Source organism: Pristis pectinata, chromosome 1 (assembly GCF_009764475.1).
Source record: "Pristis pectinata isolate sPriPec2 chromosome 1, sPriPec2.1.pri, whole genome shotgun sequence".
Classification (NCBI taxonomy): Eukaryota; Metazoa; Chordata; class Chondrichthyes; order Rhinopristiformes; family Pristidae; genus Pristis; species Pristis pectinata.
In genome coordinates this window covers 122,502,222-122,524,224 of record NC_067405.1, presented here as the reverse complement: position 1 = coordinate 122,524,224, position 22,003 = coordinate 122,502,222, and positions in this window count along the sequence as shown.

Sequence of the window (22,003 nt, the reverse complement as noted above, 5' to 3'; positions counted from 1 at the left end):
AATTACTCTCTATTTTCTCTCTACACCTACGTCTAATCTTCAGACAACGGTGGTCGTTGAAGAAGCCTTTGCTCATGTTTCACTTTATGGCTTACTGACTGGACCTTTAAGAACCATTCCTGGACTTGGAGTTTGGGAAATTGCCACACACACACTACGAGTTTAGTTTTGGGGTTAATGTTTAGGATTTAACATTTCTACTTCTAACATTCTAACATATTTACTTTTATTTTTCTTATTATCATAAGTAGCTATTAATAAAGTAGTTTTTAACTGAATCATGACTCAGTGTGTTTCTTTTGTTGCTGGTTCGTAACACTCACCACAATGCCTCACTTCATCTTGAACAAGATTCTCACTGGATTGGAGCTAATCTGAAGGACTAACGGAGAATTGTTCATCCTACGATGCTTACACTGCAAACCCTAGGTTACCACAAGCTCAGCAATTGATCTCAGGATACAGATGATGCTTGTGTTGTAACATCATCCACTTATCCACTGAAGAACACAAGAGGATGTGCCTTACACTCAGTTTGTTCGACCCAGAGATTTCCTACCAACCTGTCCCCTGTAGAACACCTCCCTCCGACAATAAATGTTCATGACCAGTAAACATAGACCATTTCCAATATCTTGGGAGCCATCAAGGCAGGCGTTGTTGATGAAATCAGCATGACCTTTGGCTGACTGAGGAGATGGGTCTTTGAGGTTAAAACATCAAACTTAGCACAATGATCCCATCCTTTCCTGTATGTTTCTCAGACGTGGACTACTTACAGCAGACAATCAAGACCATGGAAAGTTAACACCAACACTGGCTCCTTAAAATCCTCCCATTCAACTGAAAGGGCAAGCAATCCAATGTAAACGTTGTCTCTCAGGCCACCATCTCTAGCACTGAAGCCCTAATTACTCCAAGACAACACCACTGTGCAGGCCACATCAATCACATGGCCAAAACCAGACTCCTGAAAAAGACACTCTGTTCTGAGTTCTGAAATGGGAAGAGATTACCAGACAGATGGAGGAAAAGATTCAAGGATGTTCTCAAAGCCTCCTTGAAGGAATGCAAAATCCCCACTGACTCCTGGGAATCTCTGGCCAATGATTGGCTAAAGTGGAGAAGGAGCATTCAGAATGGAACTGATAACCTCAAGTTCATGCAATAAAAGTGCACAGAAACCCTTGTAAGCAGTGGAAGAAGTGCAGCACCTCACAATCTACCCACCCACTCATTTCATCAGGCACCTTCTACCCAACTGCAGAAGAGTTTGCAGCACCCGCACTGGCCTCAGCAACCACTTCAGAACCCACACAAAACCGGAATATTATCGTGTATCCTCAGTCCTAAGTAAGACAAGGAAGAGGAAGACACTGTTACACGTGAGCCATCCAAGCAGTCACTATGGCTTAAGCACTAACAACAACTTTCTCTAAACACTGCTGGAGAGAACAAGGATTCTTTAACTCCTGATCAACACAACCAATGGGTGCTGGATAGTCAGCATAGACTCTATGACAACCCATTGCTACGCCTCTTCTCCTCCCAAGCCTTGCCATAGGACTGCTGTTAATTAGTCTAGAAGCCTGAAAAAGGCAAGCTGCCAGTGCATGTGTATGAGGCACAGGGCTCACTGTTCAATTGGTCTCTGGCCTCCCAATTCAGACTGGTGCTGATGGTACGCAGTTGGACTTTGAATTTAAAGCAGACTATGACCAAATGTTACCACTTTGGAGTTCATAAAACTATTTGTTGTGGTAAAGACTTGGATATTTTGTCATGCCCCAATTAAACCAAAGTAAATTTTAAAAAAAAGGAAAGACAACTTTGGAAATTGAATAGCTCAGGTGCTGTGACTGAAAAATGTGATCTCTATCCATTTAGATAATGAACTTGGTTCTGTGAAATATGACAGCAATAAAACCCATTTTCAGCATTCTTATCAAATTTACTGGCTTGTCTAATGAACTGTGCTGTGAGATTTAGTGTTTATGAGAGAAAATTTGATAAATTGCAGGGTACACACCTGCCTATTGCCATCAAGAATATGTCAGAAATCTTATGCAAACTACTGAGAGGAGCTGTTATGAATCTTTAATAGAAGGCTAGAATTGGGTCTATATCAAAACACCAAAATGCCTTCTGTTCCCATAATCTACTTGAGAAACAATATTGCCTCAAAATTTTGTTGCCTAATGTTTTTACAGTGTTATGCAAAATTTACAGTGTAAAACACAATTAACATTTTTTTCAGATTGTTTCACATCACTCTGAAAATTTGACTGGCAGAAGTTACCCTTATCACCCAGTCACAATTTCCATATGGGGGCACATGGGATGATGTCATGTCCCAAGAACACAACTTTCAGAGCTTTGTTTGGGCTCTTGGACCTTATTTTCCTGGGATATCCCTCAAACAACGTGGTCTTAAATGCCCTGAGCTGGATCAGACTCCTGCAGGTAAGTAACTTACCATTCTTCCCCCTTAGAGACAATATCCCCGCACACAGAAGTGATGGAAGGCACTGCCAGAGAGAGTGGTGGAAGCAGAGTTACTGACAGTGTTTAAGAGGTGTCTAGATGAGCACTTGAATTGTCTAGGCATTGAAGTCGACAGCTCAAGTACTGGGAGATAGGATTAATACTGAAGGATGCCCGTTGGTTGGCATGGATGTGGTGGGCCGAATAGACTCTCTGACTCTGTGACTAGCCCCCAACCTTCATCAATCTCCAGCTCTTACCCAAGCTCCAAAAAATGCATCCACCAACCATACTACCCCACCCCACCCCACCCCAACCCCCACCCCCACCCGAAATGTACTGTTTTGATCACAATCACAATCCCTACCCACACCAACTCTTAGCCTTTCCCTCCCCTCACCCACCAATCCCCACCCACACCAACACCTGGCCTTTCCCTCCCCCACCAGTCCCCACCCACACCAACCCACCAGTCCCCACCCACACCAACACCCGGCCTTTCTCTCCCCCACCAGTCCCCACCCACACCAACCCACCAATCCCCACCCACACCAACACCTGGCCTATCCCTCCCCCACCAGTCCCCACCCACACCAGCCCACCAGTCCCCACCCACACCAACACCCGGCCTTTCCCTTCCCCACCAATCCCCACCACCCAACACCCTCATCCCAAACACATGGCCCAGTCCCAATCCATACCCCCAATCCCTCCACCAAATGATAACCCCACCCCAGCTGTGGCACAGGCCCAGTCAGGGCTGTGGCTGCTGACCAGCCAAACCCAGTCATGAAGGAATACTGGTGGCTACACAGATGTGTGAAGCCCAGTGTGTTGTTCCCAAAGCCTCAGTAGCTTATGTTTTCAGCAGAGGGCCAATGACTGAAACCATTGGAGGTGACCTGCTGCTGCACCCTCCTGGTGCTCTCCAGTACTCCCCGGTGAGCTATGGCCTGGCACACATGACCCTACTTCCATTTCATTCTGACTCCTGATTTAAATTATGCAGATATTTCTTATGACTGAAATACCTTTACAAATTGTCCTCACGATGAAGTATGCGATATAGTTGATTTCTATTGGAAACTCAGGGGACCAAATGAAATTGTCTGCAAAAATGGGGATTGGATGATGTATTAACACCAAGTCTTTTCCTATTGCCGTTTTTATAATAGCAGAATGAGAACATCTGTTCAAGTGGGCAGCTAGCTTATATGTTATTATGTGGGATTTGGTTCTCAAGATGGACCCAAACTCTTTGCTGGTTGAGACAGACAAACAAGCGACAGGCTTAACACTAAGTCCTGAAGTTGGACATCCATCTACAAAGTTTCAAAAGGATCAATGAAAATTCAAGTTATTGAATAAAGGTAGCATTGCATTTTTTTTGGCATTTTTTTGCCTTGAAAACATAAATAGGAAGGACAAAATGGTATCTTCTGTGAAAAATTTCTAACTTTTCAAGCACTGTGGACTATTCAATGTGAAAATGTTCCTTTATTCTTTCTACATGAAACACATTGATTTAGCCTTGATATATTATGATAGTAATTATGCATTAATGTTTCCTTCATTACAGCAAGGATAACAATTTGCAAATACTTTTGGTTGTAAAGGAACTTGGGATGTTCTGAGATTGTGAAAGTTGCAATGTAAATGAAAGTCCTCGATAATAATGTGGACATTTCACTTGCCTTAAGATAATTAATTACAAGCCTTCAACTCATATTAAATTCTGTTTCTGGCTTTGTTTGAAGTGTGCAGTTTTCTCTGACCAAAGATTAACATGGGCCAATCAATAAATCTTCATTAGTTTTATTACAGCTAGGGGCACTGGTTTATAGTAATTGATAGAAGGATTAATGGGGATTGAGAAAAAATATTTGTCTGAATGGGAGGTGGATGCAGTAAACCTCGCCACATCTATGAAGTGTCTGGATGACCACTTGAAGAGCTATAATGTGAAGAGCTGTGGACCAAGAGGTGGGATGTGAGATTCACTTAAAGTCCACTTTTGGTGGACAAGGAACAGTGGCCTCCTTCGGCATTGGTATTGGTTTGTTATTGTCACTTGTACTGAGGTACATGAAAAACTTGTCTTGCATACCGATCGTATAGGTCAATTCATTACACAGTGCAGTTACATTGAGTTAGTACTGGTACATTGAGGTAGTACAGGTGAAAAGAATAACAGTACAGAGTGTCACAGCTACAGAGAAAGTGCAGTACAGGTCTGTGCCACGAATTTGCTATGATTTGGATTTAGCAATTGGCCCTTGCTTTTTCAAAGCTGCTCCAAACATTAAATTGCTAAGTGGAAACCGAGAATCATTAAAAGTTGCATGGAATATTCTAAAGTTTTACTTTAGAAATAGAGCAGATGAAAACAAAGAGACCGCAAGGTGAGCAGAGTCTACCAGCTTTCTTATTTTTTATTTTGAAAGATCAGAGAAATGAATAACTGCCATTGACATGAGCTGCAATATTGGGAATGCTCTATCATTGGGCCAGATCTTACTGGCCTCCACTCAGAATGACCACCCACAGCAGTCCCCTATTACTGCTTTTATCTGGTCTGGATGTGGAGGGTCCAGCTCACTGAGCAACGTTAAATTCAGCCTTGAAATAACTTCCTTTGGATGGTATTATTGGCATTTATAAATAAGTATTTATATTGTAAGTCAATTCAACAATCATCACAAGTGAATATTGTCACAGCAGAGCACATAAGATGTACAACAGTGCTTCTACGATTACAGGATAAATCCAGGTCACAGAATCCAGCTCATATTTTTTAAAGCTGCATTCAGTTTATTAACATAACAGTTGCATGCAAATTAGGCAGAATGTTTGCTTTCACACATATAAATCAGTTTACTAAATATTGAGTGATATTCATATAATTAGATTGGATCCTAAATGGGTAAAATACTGATTTTCCTATTACATTCTATATTTGGATTTTACGTTAGCTACCAGTTCACATGAAGCTATGGAATTATTGACACATGCACTTAAAGGCAACATCAATAAACGAAAGAGATGTAATTCTTCCACACTCTAAGCTTTTCATTATTACAATTACAGTTAATTGCATCTTATAATGACCTTCTTTCTTTTGTACTTGACATGCATATATTAAAATCATTTGGCAGGCATTTAAAAAATAAGTCTGCACCACAATTTGGCAAAAATTCTCACTCTATTTTAGAGGAGTAGCTAATAGATGCTTTATGATCAGTTAACTAGCTCAATCTATTAGGAATTAATCCAGGCTGGCAAGCAACTATAACAGAAAAGTACTTAAGGATTTTTAAAATGATAACCAGAAACCTTATCAAAAACTGCCATTAATTAGCACTTGGTATCCTCACTTAGAGTCATAGAAGCAATCCTATCAATTGTTTCAATTTATCCAATAGACTGAAACAAAACAACCACCTCCTAGTTATCTGGTGAGTGCCTTTCGAATTGTTGCTTCTCTGGTTATGGATAGTGCATTTAATGTTTCCATTACTTTAATCTCTGCCATTTTTGTTCATATTTTGGATTATACAATATTTAGCATATCTCTCCAATCACATTTCACACCTATATAATCAAAATAGCCCTACTCAGAGTTGGAAATACCATTTCTGGTTCCCTGACTTTTCTGGATAATCTCTCTACAGACCAACTATCATTCTTTTCTTGCATTGCCCAGCACAGTGAGGCAGTCTGAGCTTGTTTTTACCCCTGCACAGCAGACACCTCTTTTGATTTTTACTCCTTCTATGGTCAATGAAAGTGAAAATTAGGAGAGGTATGTAGGAATGTACATTGAGGAAGGATGAGATTACGCTGGACAGACTTACGGGTAATTCACCAGGATATTGCCTGGGTTGGAGAACCTTAGTCATGAGGAGAGATTGGATTGGCTCGGCTTGTTTTCCCTGGAGTGAAGGAGGCTGAGCGGTGACCTGATAAAAGTCTATCAGATTATGAGAGGCATAGATAAGGTAGTCTGTCAAAATTGTTTTCCCATAGTAGAGGTATCAAGAACAAGAGACCATAAGTTTTAGGTGAGAAGAAGGAGTTTTAAAGAGGATCTCAGGGCTACTTTTTTTTTACACAGAGAGTGGTTGATATCTGGAACATGGTGCCAGAGAACGTGATGGAATCAGTTATAGTTCCTCTGTTTAAGAGGCATTTAGACATTCACTTAAATAGGCAAGGCTCAGAATAATATGATGCTACATGGACAAATGGGATTAGTGTAGACGGGCAAAAAGTTCAGCATTGACGTGATGGGCTGAAGGGCCTGTTTCTGAGCTGTATGATTCTATGACCATACTACTCTATGACACACAGGTAATAAAATATTTCCTGCTTTACTCTGCAGCTCAAAATAAAGATTAATCCCACTAAATTCTCATTCTAAGGATTTGAAGGTCTTATGCCACCTATTCCTGTATTCAAAGTCAAAGTCTCCTGTTATTTGTCAACGCAAAGTCAAATGGAGAAATTGTGGCATTTGTATGGTTGATTTTGTTTAAAGGAGGCACAAGATCCTAATACTATCCACTTGAGCTGTATTTCTTCTGAGTTACTTCACAGTTAATCCTTCAATGGCAGAGAGTGATATGTATTGGTTGATTTGATATTTTTAATTATAAGGAGATAGGAATTGGTTAATTGGTTTATTATTGTCACATGTACCGTGATACAATGAAAAATTTGTCTTGCATACTGTTCATACGGGTCAATTCATCACACACTGCATTGAAGTAGTACATGGTAAAACAATAACAGAATGCAGAGAAAGTGCAGTGCAGGTAGACAATAAGGTACAGGGTCATAACGAGGTAGATTGTGAGATCAAAAGTCCATCTTATTTTACTAGGGAACTGTTCAAGAGACTTATAACAGCGGATAGAAGCTGTCCTTGAGCCTGGTGGTACGTGCTTTCAAGCTTTCATAACTTCTGCCCAAATGAAGAGGGGAGAAGGGAGAATGTCCCGGGTGGGTGGGGTCTTTGATTATGCAGGCTGCTTTATCGAGGCAGCTGGAAGTGTAGACAGAGTCCATGGAGGGGTGGCTGGTTTCTGTGATGTGCTGAGCTGTGTCCACAATTCTCTGCAGTTTTTTTGCAGTCACGGGCAGAGCAGTTGCCATACCAAGCCGCGATGCATCCAGATAGGATGCTTTCTATGGTGAACCGATAAAAATTGGTGAGTGTCAAAGGGTACATGTCAAATTTCTTTAGCCTCCTGAGGAAGTAGAGGCACTGGTGAGCATCCTTGGCCATGGTGTCAACATGGTTGGACCAGGACAGGCTATTGGTTCTGTTCACTCCTAGGAACTTGATGTTCTCAACCCTCTTGACCTCAGCACCGTTGATGTAAACAGGACCATGTGCACTGTCCCCCTTCCTGAAGTAAATGACCAGCTGTTTTGAGGGAAAGGTTGTTATCATGACACCATGTCATTAAGCTCTCTATCTCCTTCCTGTACTCCAACTCAGTGTTATTTGAAATACAGCCCACTATGGTGGTATCATCTGCAAACTTGTAGATGCAGTTAGAGCAGAATCTGGCCACATAGTCGTGAGTGTATAGGGAAGAGAGTAGGGGGCTGAGGATACAGCCTTGTTGTGGCACCAGTGTTGAGAATAATCGTGCTGGAGGTGCTGCTGCCTATCCTCAGTGATCGTGGTCTATTGGTCAGGAAGTCAAGGATCCAGTTGCAAAAGGAGGTGTTGAGTCCCAGGTCTTGGAGTTTGGATATGAGTTTACTTGGAATTATAGTATTGAAGATAGAGCTGTAGTCAATAAACAATAGTCTAATGTAGGTGCCTTTACTGTGCAGATGCTCCAGTGGCCTGGGACATGGCGTCCACTGTAGACCTGTTTCAGCAAGAGGCGAATTGCAGTAGGCCGAGGTTATCTGGTAGGCTGAAGTTAATTTACTGTTGAAAAGAGCATGTTTTTATAGTTGATTCTCACCTTTGAGAAATATCACACGGGAAATTGTATTTTAAACCTTAATATATATTGGATAGCAAAAAAAAATTAGCATGAGCATTACTAAGCAGAACATACAGGAGATGTAACAGAAATGTTACATGTTAAGTTTCAAGAGATGGTTTACTGTGGAAGCATTTTAAAGTTAATTACAAGAGGTGAATCAAAGCATTACCCTCGACGGACTAAGTCAGAGCATTGGTTAGTGTGACCTATTTATTTTACCCAAGGAAGTTGCTCTTACCGTACCTCAGCTATATTGAAGATTTTTTGTTCCTTTTCCAACATGTAACAAAGTACCCACATCCATGGCTATTATTAAGGTTCTGATTCCTGGGTGAGCGATCCAAAGAAGGTTGGCAGTTTTTATTTGGAAACCTGAGAAACTCGTAATTACTTCTTCCACTATTAGTTCCTAAGAAGTCATTGCCAATCTTACTTGAAGGTAACGTCCTCAAACTTGAAAGAAACTTCAAAATTGCTTGGAAGTAGTTGGTATTGGATAGAACGTGTGGGCATAACCTTTACAACTTGGGGAGTGCCATGCAAATTGATTTTAATCACACTATTTGAAGATATGGTTGTTAAGTTTTTACCAAGGTTTTACCAAGGCTTGTTCTTGTCATTGATTATTTTCATCTTTTAATTCAAAGGGTGTAGGTCTCTCGTATGGCAAATTCTTCACTGAAAGTGAGATGGCCCACATGGTAATAACTAGATTTCAAGATCCCCTTTGTGATTCTTTGTTAGTTTTGACAGGATAATCTGGAAATCAAAACAAGTAATTATTACTGCATGGATTTATATGACCGTTACCCTCATGAGTGGACACATGCCTCCTGGTTTCTGGAAAGATTAGAACCTTCCTTGCCACACTTGAGTCCCAACCGTTCTAACAACAGTTTGCCCACTGAGAGTTGGCAACATTGCCATTACTGAAAATAATGCAGTTCTGCCACATAGTGAGATGTAGTGGACACAGCTGGTTCAATTAAATCATGATTAATTCATGCAAGCTCATGTTCTCTCAGGTCTATAGACTGAGTAAATTGCCAACTATTTAGTGCTGTGAACAAAGCTCTTTTAGCACAATAGATAAAGAGAAATATATTAGTAGAAGCGCAACCATCTGTTTATAAAAACAAATTACAAGTGTTGGCAATAATACATTTACAATTAGTGAATTGAAAATTCTATCTACAGGGACACAAATACTTAAAATTCTGTACAACTAAAGTTCAAGTAGCATTTAATGCTTAAAATTCAAAAGCGCTAATGGAATTTTTACATAACTGTGTGTGTAACATCTAATATTCATGAGAGTATTCATCTTTTCAAACCTGTCGCATGATATGTGTAAGAAAGTGTAACTAAAAATTGAGCTGCATTTCTAAATATCAATCAGATTTGTCAAGTGGAGCGCAAATATTTAGTTGTTATGGCAACATAGGTAATGCACTAAAAGTCCTCAGACAACTGATGAAACATTAACAGGCTGGAAATTGTATTGTTATGGAAACACTCACTAAAATGACTCTGTCCCATGCCAGTTTCATCCATGGTCACAGGAGAGTAATTTTTGTGGATGTACTGTCAGGAAGGCATCATGCATGCAGACAACATGATTGGGGCCCTTTAGTGCAGATATGCACAGTAACTGCATGTAATTTCAGATGTACACATACCTTCCCCCTGTCACACCATGGCTGGAGTACCAAAGCAGTGATTCTGAATGGGTACTACAGCTAGAAGTGGCTCAAATCCACCTGCTTTCCTGGTTGAGGATCATATTGCTTTGCTGTTGTCACCTCTCCATGCTCCAGCCCTTTGACAGTGATATCAATTTGGGCTGCAATGCAGAATCCATGTGGTGACCTTTCATGTGCACAGAAGAGCAATTTAAATTCCTTTTATGCACAAAGTGTGTGCTTGGAAGTGCCGATCACATTTAGCAGCCAGTTCACTAAAATGGTGGATGAAAACCATATTTTCCTCCACTGAATTACTAGCCCAAAGTCTTTGAAAACAGTTATCCCCTCAAGGCCTTCAGCAATACAGCATTACGATCTTTAATAGCCTTTACAGTGCAATTGCACCTTTTTAAAAGGAAATTCATTTTTAATTTTGGTGAAATCTAATAAAAGAACAAAACTGTTGGATCTCTAAAAGAGGTAGGTCTGAGTCACTGCTGTTCATTACCATTTCAGTTATGAATAATTCAATCTTACAGGCATTTTCATTTCTATGTAAATTTATGACTTTTATTTAATTTATTAGAAAACTGAAAATAACATTTCAGATTAAAAGATGAATTGTGGAAGAAATTGGAGTTAAAAATATCAAGAAACGCTATGTGGATCAGGATAATGTATGTTACTGCAATGAAGTTACTAGATTTGTTCCTCTCACTGACTCAATCAACGGTAAATTCTAACATTGCATATTCTTGCTACTTTTCAGAAAATTTGTCTGGGATCACAGCAGTAATAAGCGGTAAGTACAAAAATGAATCATTCTCATTGATATAAATCGAAATAACAAGTGATTTGACCATTGTTGCACTATGTAATAGAAAACACCCCAGAATGGAATGAAGATGGTATTGGATCCGTTTTGGAATAGTGGTGGAGTTCCAGTACTAGATAATTGTCCTGGATATCACATGCACACTCCAGATTACAAAATCACTTTGGGATCCAATTGGCATTTTCAAATGCTAACATTTTAAAATTGCTTTGCCTCCCATCTGCTTGGAATGGCACCCTTCCCGTGCTCGAACTCAGCAAGATTAAACTGGCCGCAGACAGAGAACACGTCATGGATACGATGGGAAGCACCCCACTGCTATTTCAGCTGCCCAACCATCCTGCTTCTTTGGGATTAAAGTTGGACCTGAATAGATTAGAGTACAGCCCAGACAAAAGAAATAAAATTCTCTTCTCTCAGCTGCTGTAAGGATCCCACAGGAAATCTATCGATGCAGCCAGCAATCGCTGGTGGTCATCAAGCCAAAGCAATGCAGCTGTCTATAGCTTGGCAAAATTCACACTGATGCATTTGGGGAATTATTTTGAGGCTGGAGTTCAAACAGATTGGTGAAATGGTTATCTTAAATCCACATCTGTTGATAATACACTGTGCTCCATAGTGAAACTGTGAGACAATAAAAGGAAAGGTTTTGTAACTCACAGAATTGGGAATGAAATATGGTTTTATAAAATTGTAACTGAGGGAGAAATAAATTATTTTTTGAAAGACAAGGTGGGTAGAATTTCCACAGGGGTTCTGCCTCTGGAGAATCAGTAGAAACATTGGAGAAATAATGACCTGGATTTCCAATCAGTAGCAAAGGAACGCTATTCCCAAATGATATGCTTACGACTGCCCATAGATATTTCATGGGCTTTTGACAGGCAACGCACAGCTTTCAGCATGTTCGAGCATGATGGGCAATAGTGCAACTGTTCAACCAACCAGATTGAAGAATCTTCACTGACGCTCTGGATTCTCAACTGATATACACTAAATAGAATATTTAATTGATTGTAAAAATATTCACAGAGAGTGAAATGAGGAGCAAGAAGGATAAGAGGGAAAGACAAAAGATAGGGGAAAGTGAAATATATTTTTAAAAAATCTCCCATAACAATTAAGAAAACACTGCACTTACAATGTTACATTTTCTGGGATGGTAAGGTCATTTTGCAACAATTAGGGTTTACTGCAGAGTTAAAAATTCACTTGCACCTAATTCTACATGCATTCACATTTTCTGGCAAGTTTAGCCAGTGGGTAATAGCCACAATATTGTGCCCTTATATAAAAACAAAAAAATGCCAGAAGCACATGACAAGTTGGGCAGGATCTGTGGAAGGAGAGACACGAGACCTTTCATCAGAAGTGGAGAGAAGAGGAAGCAAGGTAGTGTTGAGCTGCAGGGAGGGAGGGAGAGGTATGGATAGGACAAAGGGAATCTCTCTGATAGGGTGAGGCTAGGGTGGCCTGAGGATAAGCTAAAAACAAGGTCATCTGGTCAATGGGTTAATGGGGGCAGTTAGGGAGAGAGAACGTGGTCCTTTGTGCATAAAAGTTATGAAATGAATGAGATCACGGACAAAGAAATGTGAAAGTTGCAAAAGGCAGGACTGCAGGGTGTGCTCAGCAAGTCAGGCTATGATAATTGAAGGAGAAAAACTGAGGTAACATCACAGATTCTAATCTGTGATCCCATCCCATTCTAATATAGGCAGAGAAAGCAAGTTATGTTGCAGAATTCAATATTGGATTTCAAATGCTCCAATGTTCCCAGAAGAAAGATAAAGTTCTGTTCCTCATCTTACATTTGGGCAGATTGCAACTAAGGAGGGAAATCAAAAGAGCTGAAGTAACCACTGATATATTTTTAATTGCCTTGAGGAAATCTTATGCATTGTTGTCTAGACTCAGGACAAGGAGCCCTCAACTATTCTGAACAGACATTGGTCACACCAAGCCCATTGGGAGCTTCTGCAACCCTTCTCTGGGTATTCTGGGAATGCCTGCAAAATGATAGTGAGAAACACAATGGCGGTAGAATGGGTGGTGTCTCCACCACGATTAACGTTTTCTCTGCAGCCTTAACAGATTAGACACAAGAAAATTAATCTTCAATATCAATAGAAATACTTGAAAACAACTATAAAGAGAACTATGACGTCACTAAGTAAATGGTCTCCTTCCTCTCCCACAGTTCCTCCTGATCAAGAATGATTTGCTTCCACTTGGTCTTGTGAGCTCTGAGGTGACTGATGAGGCCAATGTGAGAACCATCGACTCTTCCACTGGTGAGGCAGGGATGGTTAGGTGGGCTGGTATTTTAAGAGGTGATGCACTCCTTCCACCCTTTACACTTGGCTTCTGTGTGCTCCCATTTCATGGACATGAGGCTCTCAATACCATTCCTCCTTCTCCACTTCGGGCAGCAATGGGCCAGGGACTCCTAAGAGTCACTGGGGACATTGAGTTTTTTTTAAGGAGACTTTGAGCACACTCTTGAATTTTTTCATCTCTCTACCTGGTTATGTCTTCCCATGACAGAACTCAGAGAGTTTGTTTTGGGAATCTGGCATCAGGCATGTGAATGAGATAGCCTGCACCAACTGAGTGTTATTAGGCTTTCAATGCTGAGGAGATTGGCCATGGAGAGGACACTGACATCAGTCTGTTTGTCCTTTCAGTGAATTTGAAGGATTTTGTGGAGATAGTATTGGTGGTGTTTTCACATTCTGCTGATGTGCCTGCTGTAAGTTTCAAAAACATATGGGAGGACAGGGAACACTACTGCCCAATAGATCGTGAGTTTTGTGCCAGGTTTGTGGTCTTGATATAAAAGTACCCTTTAGTTCAATCGACAAAAGGTTATGCTGGTTGACAGAAGGTGCAAGTGAATTTCATCATTATTCTTTGCCTTTGCTTGGTGGTGACTCCTCAGATACGAAAAGCGGCCCATGTTTTCTAGTGACTTGCCATGAACCTCTAGTATCAGAGGGCAGGGTAAATAGGCCAGACGTTGCAGGTCCCAGACAGTAGTTGCTTCTTGTCTGGTTCAAATGCAGAGGCTGAATGGTGCTGACCGTCTGCGCACATGAACCAAGAGCAAGATCTCAGTGGAGGCCAGGCCTCAGGCAGCAGGATCTTGGGGCTGCATCTTTGCCTTCTGTCAAAGCTATCAAGAATTTTAAGAACCATTAAATGTCTTTCACATTCAGAGAAGATAAAAAGTATTAACACTCAAGAAGTTAATCAAGATAATTAAAATGATTGAATTTTTTTAATAAAGATGATCAAAACACTTTGAAATAACTTAAAAATTAAAATAAAGTAAAATAAGTTAATAAAGTTATAAAATTATTCACATTCACCCTTGCCTTCCAATCCACAGGTCTAAAATTCCTCCTGAAACCACTGGGGTCTCTGATCCAAAGCCAACCCAGCGACAGCTGTAGCACCATCTGTCACACAGTAAGTCTTGCACTTCTACCCTGGACAGAGCGTGTGTGTGTTTCTGGAAGCCAACATTTCTTTTTGGAACCATAGACCCCAAGCAGAAGGAATCACTTTTATCTTTTATCAAAAACATCTGATAAAAATCATCTGGCTGAAACATTAACTCTGTTTCTCTTTCTACAGATGCTGCCTGGTCCATTGGGTGCTTCCAGTATTTTCTGTTTTGATTTCCAACTTCCATACTACTTTATTTTTCTATTTCTGTGTTGTGTTATGTTACATCTGGTGCATGTAGGGTCACTGATGTACTACAAAACAATGCTACGAATAAAAGGATCCTTGCACTTGTTGTAGTATTTTAATATATATAGCAGATGGAGTATTGTCTATAGTTGAGATGACAGAAGAACCCTGACAGGGTGAAACACTGTCTGATCTGATGGTCTGATGTCTGTTGTCAATGATAAAACTGGATTTGTAAAATACAATTAATTACTTTGTAATATCTCTTAAACATGTATTGCTTGAATTTCTCAAACAACCCACCCAGCCATCTTAGCAAGCATCTCTTGCCCCTGTGTGGCAGAGTCTACATTTCCACATTAGGCAGCTTGTATCTTTATCCCAGGGTCGAAATGTCTAATACTTAGAGGGCATACATTTAAGGTGAGAGGGAGTAAGTTCAAAGGAGATGTGCAGGGCCGTTTTTTTTTACACACAGAGTGGCGGGTGCCTGGGATGCGCTGCCAGGGTGGTAATGGAGGCAAATGTGATAGAGACGTTTAAGAGGTTCTTAGATAGGCACGCAAATGTGCAGAGAATGGAGGGATATGGACATTGTGTAGGCAGGAGGGATTAGTTTAGTTAGATGTTTAATTACCAGATTAATTAGATCGCACAACATCATGGGCCGAAGGGCCTGTTCCTGTGCTGTGCTCTACTGTTCTATGTTCTGTTAATTCCATCAACTAGCTCAAGCCTGCAGAAATGCAGCTGAAGCATAAACATAAGATATTTATTTATTAGTCACATGTACATCGAAACACCTTTGACCCTGATTTGTTACTGCAAAGTGTCCAATTAGTTCCAGTTCCAGAGAATAAATTGGACATAGCTGCAGACTCGTAAACTATAAATGGATAAAATGGCAAACAGCCCCAGTACCCATCAAAGAGTTTGTTTGCAAGCCCCTTAGTTAAATGGACAGTTGACGTTTTGGATTGAGATCCTTCTTCAGGACTGGAAAAAAAGAGGGGAGATGGACGGTATAAACAGGTGGGGGGAGGGGCAGGAGTGAGAGCTGGTGGGCGATAGGTGAATCCAGGTGAGGGGGAAGATAGACAGGTGGGGGAGGGGGGGAGTGGGAGTGATGTAAGAAGCTGGGAGGTGATCGGTGGAAGTGACAAAGGGCTGAAGAAGATGGAATCTGACAGGAGAGGACAGTGGACCATGGAATAAAGGGAAGGAGGTGAGGAGGGGAACCAAATGGAGGAATGCGTGGGTGATGGGCAGATCGAGAGGGTGGGGCAGGGGAAGGAGAAGGGGTAAGGGGCTGGTGGGATAAAGGAACACAAAAGGGGGACGGAGGGGAGTGGTTACCGGAAGTTGGAGAAATTGATGTTCGATTGGATACGACTAATGTGGAATATGAGGTGCTGTTCCTCTAATTTGTGTCTGTCCTCAACTTGGCAGGCAAGGAGGCCACGGACAGACATCTTGGTGTGGGAATGGGAAGTGGAATTAAAGTGGCCGGCCACCAGGAGATCCTGACTGTGACGGCGGACGGAGCAAAAGTGCTCTACAAAGCAATCCCGTAATCTGCGTCAGGTCTCACCAATGTAGAGGAGGCCGCACCAGGAGTACCAGATGCAATAAATGACACCGATGGATTCACAAGTGAAGGACTGCCTCACCTGGAAGGACTGTTGAGGGCCCTGAATGGTGATGAGGGAGAAGGTGCAGGGGCAGGTGTAACACTTAGCACAGTTGCAGGGATAAGTGCCTGTCTTTTTCATAAGAGCACTGATGTCCCCCAGTATTCTTATTACAACCCAATGTATTGTTTGATTCTGCACTCATTCCTGGGACTCTGTCTCTTTCTCAGTCCACCTGCTTCTGAACTCATCATCAAATCTATTGGCATCTCCAGACTTGGTGACTCCATTGTTGTCCTGAGTGAACTTTTATCTCTCATCTCCTGTCAACTTCAGTTATCTAAAACCCTACTGCTTACTTGGTTTCATACATCCAGTTCCTCTCAACACTCGAAAAACAGAAATGTTGTGGCATCAAAAGAGGTTATTCAGTCCGTCAAGTTTATGCTGTTTCCCAGTGGACCAATCCTGTCAGTCCCATTCTCCATTCTTTCCAGCAACTCTGCAAATTATTCTCTCTCAAGTGCCGATCAAAATTCCCTTTGAAAACACTGCTGTTCAGTTTCCTCCTCCCAAGTGGATTCTAGATCATAACTGCTCTCTGTAGAAAAGTTTCTCCTAATATTCCCTTTATATTTCTTGCTTAAAATTTTAAATCTGTATTCCCTGATCATTCATCCCTTGCTAAGAGCTTCTCTCTATTTACCCTCTCTAAACCAGCCCTGCATTTGTGCACCTCTATCAAATCTCCTCTTAACCTTCCTTGCTCCAAGAAAAAGCCCAGTCTAACCTTGCAGTTGAAACACCCTCAACCCTGGAAACATTCTAGTTAATCCACCATTCTCTCTCTCTCTCAGACCTGTTGTGACCTAAGCTGGGTCTTGTACAGGGTCAACATAACTTTCCTAAATTTGAACTAAATTGCCATTTCATCTTCCCATTACCTGAAATTAAAAATTCTCATCCTCATGCTTAAGACATTTCACAGCCTTCCTTTCTCTTTATCTCTTCCAGCACTGTCATTATCTTTCTTCCAACATAAAAGACTCAGTGTATGGATGGTGCATGCAACCTTTTATGTGTAGTTGGCTCCAGAAATTGCACTCACAACTTTGGGTGATAATCATTGAAGTGATTCAAGCAGAAGTCATGAGTGTCATAGAGTAATAAAGCATGGATTACTTCGGCCCAACTCATCCATGCCGACCAAGTTGCCCATCTAAGCTAGTCCCATTTGCCCACGTTTCTCTAAACCTCTCCTATCCATGTACCTCTCCAAATGTCTTTTAAATGTTGTTATTGCACCTGCCTCAACCACTTACTCTGGCAGCTCATTCCACTTATGCACCATCCCCAGGTCCCTCTTAAGCTTTCTCCTCTCATCTTAAACCTATGCCCTCTAGGTTTTGATTTTCTTTCCTGCTCCTAAGAATGGTCCCGTTAACAACGATTGCAAAAGGACTAGTTGAATATATTAGTGGTTAAATTAGTAGACAAGCAATCCAGAGGCCTGATAATCCAAAAATATAAATTCAAACTGCCACAGGAACTAAGAAATTTAAATTAATTTAACTAAATAAATCTGAAATAAAAAATTTACTATGAATAATGAAGATCCTGAAAATGGCAGACATAAAAACCCATCTACTTCACTGACAAGCTACAGAGAAAGAAACCTGCCACTCTTCCCCTCTTTGACATATATGTGACACCAGACACAATGGTTGACTCTTATCAGCCCTCTCAAATGCTCCATCGAGTCACTCAATTCAAAGGGAATCAGAGATGGGCAGTAACTTGCCAGTCTTGTCCATAGCCTGTGAATAACTTAATAAAGTCAGTGTGCACTTTGGAGGAACAAGGAATCACTGATGGCATCTTTAGGGTTTCTGCATTTAACTGGGACTGTGCATATTTCAGAAGTGGCATTTCATTATTTCCTACATCTTCTCAGTGAGCACTGATGCCCCCCAATATTCTCATTACAACCCAGTGTACTAAGTTTGATTCTACACCTTTCAGTGCTGTGCATTGTATCTCCATCTAAATTTGTTTTCTAGTGTAAAACTGAAATCTGCTGGTTTCCTTTCTGCCTGTATTTCAGAGTGAGGTTCATCTCACCACCTGTTTCTGAACATCTGCAAACCTGTATGTGAGAGGAGAAGCGAAGAAATCATGCCTTGGGATATAAAGTCTATAGACTCGTCACATTATCCAACACATCTGGCAAAGAGCCAGCCTCGAGGTATTTATGTTTAATCTGCACATAACCAGATGGACAGCTGGGTGTAGGCACAAAATATGAAAAGTCCTTGAGATTCACTTCCAGCGGGTTGGAGAAGAAGGAGCTAAATATAACTGGGCAAACGATGATTCTTCACCTGGATACAGAATGAGAGAAAGACTGTGTGAGCATGGGCGCCAGTGGCTAGTCTGTGTATCAGGACGTCAAGACTTGCTTTCGTGTGGTTGCCTTTCGTGTCTCTTTCAGGATGAGTACTCTTGTAGTGTAGCCATCGATGTATTGTCGTAAACGCAGCAGCCAATTTGCACAAAGCAAGATTCCAAAAACTGCAAAAGGAAAACAATCATCTGTTTTTGTAATGTTCATTGAGGGTTTACATCAGGAATGTCTCCTGTTCCTGCAAAGGGATCATTTGTGTCTTCCTCTGAGGGGAGATGCAGCTTCTCATGCTCCCCATTCTTTAGATGCGAAGCCTCCTCCCTACCCAGTGCACAAGGAACTTTGCAGCATGAGACAGGAGCATAAACAACAGTTAGGAGTCTGTGTACTGTGCACATTGATGCTCTGTGTTCCTCTTAAAGTAAGGTCAAAGGCTGTAATGTATTTGGAACCTGTGAACAGGATTCCAAAGTTTGCAGCAGCATTAAAATGGGTGCTGTTCAAAAAGTACTTCCTTTCTGTGAGTGTAAAAGGGTCTTCCCATTTGCCCCTCTTTAATTGGTGCTGTTTTGCATTTGTGGAACAAAGGAGGTAAGTTAAAAGTATTGAGTCCTTCCTCATGATCAGCTGCACCCATACCTTTTATCCACGCCTGTTATCCCTGGAAGTGTTCATTGAGTGATGCTTTGAGAAGAACCTCTATCCATCTCTCTGAATCTGCAGGTTCTAAAGGAACAGGAAGAGGACATCACAGTGGACATGTCAGTCTGGGTGTTTGCTTCTCAGAAGATCACTGAAAGCAATGTTTTGCTTGGCAATCCTGAGTCATTCTTGGATCATCACTACTGTTGGCGGTCCATACTACTGGTTGTTCCTAGAAATAAAGGAACAGCAACATCAAGTACAAGAAAAAAAGGATATCTGGAAGAGCAGCTGATGAATATGTCAAAATACTTCAACCTGCATGATCTCTCCTAACCTGGTGAACATTGGTAGAGTCAGGAATGAATCTCCAGAGGGGTTGATCCAGCACCACCATTCACTGTATTCCCTTATCCCATCCAACTGATAGATTGAACAATCCATAGGATACAACTTGCTTGCTGCATTGGGTTATTCACCTATGGGTGGCTGCTAATTTTGATCTGAATTGCATGGTGACATCTGACAGGACATTCAGGTGTAAGAATGTTAATTGGGTTCATTGATGATAAAACTTGGAGGCATAGTGGACTGAACATAGACTCCAAGAAAATATGGACTTGTTGATCACCTGGGCAGATAGATGGCAGATGAAGTTTAATGTTGAATATGTGAAGTTATACATTTTGGTAGAAAAAAATGAAAAAAGGCAAAAGAGACTAGAAGGCTCAATTCTAAAAGGGGGACAAGGACAAAGAATTCAGGGGTGCTGGGGGGGATGGTACACATGTATCGTTCATTGAAAGTGGCAGGATAGGTTGAGGTACCGGTTAAAAAAAATCATACAGGACCCTGCGCTCTGTAAATAGATGTACAAAATACACGAGCACGGACATTATATTCAACAATCATAAAATACTTGCTCAGCTAAAACTGGAGTATTGTGCTCATACCTGGGTTCCACATTTTTGAAAAGATGTCAAGACGTTGTACAGATTGCAGAAGAGATTGACCAAAATAATTCCAGGGTTGAAGGGTTTGTTAACGATGTGGATAAACTGCAGAGGCTGTGGTTGCCCTTCTTGGAACAGAGGCAGCTGCAAGGTCTAATAAAGACATTTAAAATCACAAAGGGTATAGACTGGAGATGAAGTGCAATGGTTTCCATTGGTGCAGGGCTCAAGAACTAGAAGGGGATAGAATATAGTTGATTGGTAAAATAACCAAATGTGACGTGAGGGAAGATTGTTTTCACACGGCAAGTGTTTGGTGTCTGGAATGCGCTGCCAGGGGAGTAATGCAAGCAGATTCAATTGCAGATTTCAAAAGGGAGCTGGATAAGGATCTGAAAGGAAAGAATTTGCAGGGCCATGGGGAGAGGGCAGTGGAGTGGGACTTGAAGGATTGCCCTTACACAAGGCCAGTACAGACTCAATAAGCCAGTCTTTCAGTTATGCTGTGACTGTCCAGACAAGAGCTTTGTTTTCCCTTTCATACTCTCCAGCCAGATCTAGCTATGATCAGCAAGCTAGATCATTATGAAAGATGAAGCCTGCATTGTTACAGATGTATTATAATTGGTCTGTTTTCTACTTTCTTTACAATTGACTTAGTAATACTGAAATTTCATAGTCACTTGCCGTTTTATTTAAATCTAACAGAAGTAATAAGAGATTAAGAATATCCCTTAAATATTTTAAAGCTCATTTCTAATTTTATTTGAGGCAACACCATCATTAAATAGTATAATTAGCATCGGTGCACAGTATTATGTAGATGCAATGACAGAGGATATAAAGGCTTCACCATTCATTATATCCTCTTGCAGCTGTTAAAGGTCGAAAGTACCAAATCTCCAGGAGGAAAATTGCAGGTGGTGGAGTTCCTACACACCTAATTTGTTACATGTGAGTTATCAGCTCTTCCTGGCTGTGGGAGCTTGGTATTATATTGCTCCCATTTATAACTCCTCCATTTACAAATCAAGGTAACAAATGTCCTTAAGGTACCATGTACAAACTATAATTTCCTGCAAGCTCTATTCCTTACAAACTTGGATTCCAATCATAAAAATGTTTTAATGTCAAATAATAGCTTCAGAAATCCATTGATCCATCACAACAGAAAAATAATTACATTGTAGCCCTATCCTTCTGGATTACTGAACTATATGGTAAAGTACCTTAGATAAAATCTCAGTGTAACTTAATTACTACAGTCTTTTAGTCACTAGTAGATCAAAATCACCCTGGCTCAGGGGAGCAGTAAATCTGAACTGGGCATGCAGGCAACATTCGCCCTATTTTTAATTTCTTTCTTTCAGTTTAGTGCCTCTACTTTTGACTCAGTCTTTGCCTTTGGTCTGTCCTTTCTTGTGCCTCACAAGAAAGGCAGCGAACATTTTAAAAATAACTATCTTAAACACAATAAGTGGATATTAAGTTAAATCTCCAGGGCAGAGCACAAAGGGAAAATCAGGCATGGAAGCTCCCCCACCCATAAGGAGCCAGCTGGTTCATGAAATGGCAGATGACAGCTTTGCTAAAGCAAGTTGTTTGCCCGGTGTTTTTCCGCAACAAACCTACAACGATATATGGCAAGCAACGTGGCTC